Below are 4,911 nucleotides of genomic sequence, written 5' to 3' on the forward strand. Positions count from 1 at the left end.
TCATACTTTCGCATTTTTCGCATACTTGTTGGCCAGATCCTGGCCTTTTTCTGGTCTGGATCACGTAGTAATGCAGTACCACACCGAAACAGTCAATTAAACCTGGTTGCGATTAATATTTCAGAGGATAACGCCGTTTATGTCTCGGTTTGGTCTGGGATTTGCCCTCATCTGGATCGTACTTTCGCATTTTGCGCATACTTGTTGGCCAGATCCTGGCCTTTTTCTGGTCTGGATCACGTAGTAATGCAGTACCACACCGAAACAGTCAATTAGACCTGGTTGCGATTAATATTTTAGAGGATAACGCTGGTTATGTCTGGGTCAGTTCTGGTATTTGCAATCATCTGGCTCATACTTTCGCATTTTTCGCATACTTGATGGCCAGATCCTGGCCTCTTTCTGGTTTGGATTATCGTAGCAATGCGGTACCACACCGAAACAGTCAATTATACCTCGTTGCGATTAATATTTTAGGGGATAACGCCGGTTACGTCTCGGTTAGGTCTGGGATTTTCCCTCATCTGGCTCGTACTTTCGCATTTTTCGCATTCTTGTTGGCCCGATCCTGGGCTTTTTCTGGTTTGGATCACGTAGTAATGTGGTGCCACACTGAAACAGTCATTAAAAGCATGTTCCGATGCGTATTTTAGAGGATAACGCTGGTTATGTCAGGGTTAGTACTGGTATTTGCAATCATCTGGATCATATATTCGCATTTTTCTCATCCTTGTTGGCCAGATCCTGGCCTTTCTCTGGTTTGGATCACGTTGTAATGCGGTACCACACCGAAACAGTCAATTAAACCTGGTTGCGATTAATATTTTAGGGGATAACGCCGGTTATGTCTGGGTTAGTTCTGGTATTTGCAATCATCTGGCTCATACTTTCGCATTTTTCGCATACTTGTTGGCCAGATCCTGGCCTCTTTCTGGTTTGGATCATCGTAGCAATGCGGTACCACACCGAAACAGTCAATTAAACCTGGTTGCGATTAATATTTTAGAGGATAACGCCGGTTATGTCTCGGGTAGGTCTGGGATTTGCCCACATCTGGCTCGTACTTTCGCTTTTTTCGCATTCTTGTTGGCCAGATCCTGGCCTCTTTCCGGTTTGGATCACGTAGTAATGCGGTACCACACCGAAACAGTCAATTGAACCTGGTTGCGATTAATATTTTAGAGGATAACGCCGGTAATGTCTCGGTTAGGTCTAATATTTGCCCTCATCTGGCGCATACTTTCGCATTTTTCGTATTCTTGTTGGCCAGATCCTGGCCTTTTTCTCTCTTGGACCACGTAGTAATGTGGTACCACACCGAAACAGTCAATTAAACTTGGATGCGAATAATATTTTAGAGGATAACGTTGGTTATGCCTGGGATAGTTCTGGTATTTGCAATCATCTGGCTCATACTTTCGCGTTTTTCTCATAGTTGTTGGCCAGATCCTGGGTTTTTTCTGGTTTGGATCCCGTAGTAATGTGGTTCCACACCGAAACAGTCAATTGAACCTGGTTGCGATTAATATTTTGGAGGATAACGCCGGTTATGTCTCGGTTAGGTCTGGTATTTGCCCTTACCTGGCTCGGACCATCGCATTTTTCGCATACTTGATGGCCAGATCCCGGCCTTCTTCTGGCTTGGTCCACGTAGTAAAGTGGCACCAGACTGAAACAGTCAATTAAACCTGGTTGCGAATAATATTTTAGAGGATAACGCTGTTTATGTCTGGGATAGTTCTGGTATTTGCAATCATCTGGCTCATACTTTCGCTTTTTCGCATAGTTGTTGGCCAGATCCTGGGTTTTTTTCTGGTTTGGATCCCGTAGTAATGCTGTTCCGCAGCGAAACAGTCAATTAAACCTGGTTGCGATTAATATTTTAGCGGATAACGCCGGTTATGTCTGGGTTAGGTCTGGTATTTGCCCTCATCTGGCTCGTACTTTCGCATTTTTCACATACTTGTTGGCCAGATCCTGGCCTTTTTCTGGTTTGGATCACGTAATAATGCGGTACCACACCGAAACAGTCAATTAAATCTGGTTGCGATTAATATTTTAGAGGATAACGCTGTTTATGCCTGGGATAGTTCTGGTATTTGCAAACATCTGGCTCTTACTTTCGCGTTTTTCTCATAGTTATGGCCAGATCCTGGGTTTTTTCTGGTTTGGATCCCGTAGTAATGTGGTTCCACACGGAAACAGTCAATTAAACCCGGTTGCGATTAATATTTTAGAGGATAACGCCGGTTATGTCTGTGTTAAGTCTGGTATTTGCCCTCCCCTGGCTCATACTATCGCATTTTTCGAATACTTGTCGGCCAGATCCTGAGTTTTTTCTGGTTTGGATCCCGTAGTAATGTGGTTCCACACCGAAACAGTCAATTAAACCTGGTTGCGATTAATATATTAGGGTATAACGCCGGTTACGTCTCGGTTAGGTCTGGGATTTTCCCTCATCTGGTTCGTACTTTCGCATTTTTCGCATTCTTGTTGGCCCGATCCTGGGATGTTTCTGGTTTGGATCACGTAGTAATGTGTTACCACACTGAAACAGTCATTAAAAGCATGTTCCGATTCGTATTTTAGAGGATAACGCTGGTTATGTCAGGGTTAGTTCTGGTATTTGCAATCATCATGCTCATACTTTCGCATTTTTCTCATCCTTGTTGGCCAGATCCTGGCCTTTCTCTGGTTTGGATCACGTGGTAATGCGGTACCACACCGAAACAGTCAATTAAACCTGGTTGCGATTAATATTTTAGAGGATAACGCCGGTTATGTCTCGGGTAGGTCTGGGATTTGTCCTCATCTGGCTCGTACTTTCACGTTTTTCGCATACTTGTTGGCCAGATCCTGGGCTTTTTCCGGTTTGGATCACGTAGCAATGTGGTACCTCACTGAAACAGTCAATTAAACCTGGTTGCGATTAATATTTTAGAGGATAACGCCGGTTATGTCTCGGGTAGGTCTGGGATTTGTCCTCATCTGGCTCGTACTTTCACGTTTTTCGCATACTTGTTGGCCAGATCCTGGGCTTTTTCCGGTTTGGATCACGTAGCAATGTGGTACCTCACTGAAACAGTCAATTAAACCTGGTTGCGATTAATATTTTAGAGAATAACGCGGGTTATGTCTCGTTTAGGTCTGGTATTTGCCCTCATCTGGCTGGGACTTTCGCATTTTTCGCATACTTGTTGGCCAGACCCTGGCCCTTTTCTGGTTTGGATCACGTAGTAATGTGGTACCACACTGAAACAGTCAATAGAAGCTGGTTCCGATATGTATTTTAGAGGATAACGCTGGTTATGTCTGGGTTAGTTCTGGTATTTGCTATCATCTGGCACATACTTTCGCTTTTTTCGCATACTTGTTGGCCTGATCCTGGCCTCTTTCTGGTTTGGATCACGTAGTAATGCGGTACAACACCGAAACAGTCAATTAAACCTGGTTGCGATTAATATTTTAGAGGATAACGCCGGTTATGTCTCGGTTAGGTCTGGGATTTTCCCTCATCTGGTTCGTACTTTCGCATTTTTCGCATTCTTGTTGGCCCGATCCTGGGATGTTTCTGGTTTGGATCACGTAGTAATGTGTTACCACACTGAAACAGTCATTAAAAGCATGTTCCGATTCGTATTTTAGAGGATAACGCTGGTTATGTCAGGGTTAGTTCTGGTATTTGCAATCATCATGCTCATACTTTCGCATTTTTCTCATCCTTGTTGGCCAGATCCTGGCCTTTCTCTGGTTTGGATCACGTGGTAATGCGGTACCACACCGAAACAGTCAATTAAACCTGGTTGCGATTAATATTTTAGAGGATAACGCCGGTTATGTCTCGGGTAGGTCTGGGATTTGTCCTCATCTGGCTCGTACTTTCACGTTTTTCGCATACTTGTTGGCCAGATCCTGGGCTTTTTCCGGTTTGGATCACGTAGCAATGTGGTACCTCACTGAAACAGTCAATTAAACCTGGTTGCGATTAATATTTTAGAGGATAACGCCGGTTATGTCTCGGGTAGGTCTGGGATTTGTCCTCATCTGGCTCGTACTTTCACGTTTTTCGCATACTTGTTGGCCAGATCCAGGGCTTTTTCCGGTTTGGATCACGTAGCAATGTGGTACCTCACTGAAACAGTCAATTAAACCTGGTTGCGATTAATATTTTAGAGGATAACGCGGGTTATGTCTCGTTTAGGTCTGGTATTTGCCCTCATCTGGCTGGGACTTTCGCATTTTTCGCATACTTGTTGGCCAGACCCTGGCCCTTTTCTGGTTTGGATCACGTAGTAATGTGGTACCACACTGAAACAGTCAATAGAAGCTGGTTCCGATATGTATTTTAGAGGATAACGCTGGTTATGTCTGGGTTAGTTCTGGTATTTGCTATCATCTGGCACATACTTTCGCTTTTTTCGCATACTTGTTGGCCTGATCCTGGCCTCTTTCTGGTTTGGATCACGTAGTAATGCGGTACAACACCGAAACAGTCAATTAAACCTGGTTGCGATTAATATTTTAGAGGATAACGCCGGTTATGTCTCGGGTAGGTCTGGGATTTGTCCTCATCCGACTCGTACTTTCACGTTTCTCGCATTCTTGTTGGCCCGATCCTGGGATTTTTCTGGTTTGGATCTCGTAGTAATGTGTTACCACACTGAAACAGTCATTAAAAGCATGTTCCGATAAGTATTTTAGAGGATAACGCTGGTTATGTCTGGGTTAGTTCTGGTATTTGCTATCATCTGGCACATACTTCCGCGTTTTTCGCATACTTGTTGGCCAGATCCTGTGCTTTTTCTGTTTTGGATCCCGTAGTAATGAGGTTCCACACCGAAACAGTCAATTCAACCTGGTTGCGATTAATATTTTATCGGATAACGCCGGTTATGTCTGGGTTAGGTCTGG

Source organism: Colletes latitarsis, unplaced genomic scaffold (genome assembly GCF_051014445.1).
Source record: "Colletes latitarsis isolate SP2378_abdomen unplaced genomic scaffold, iyColLati1 scaffold0018, whole genome shotgun sequence".
Taxonomy (NCBI): Eukaryota; Metazoa; Arthropoda; class Insecta; order Hymenoptera; family Colletidae; genus Colletes; species Colletes latitarsis.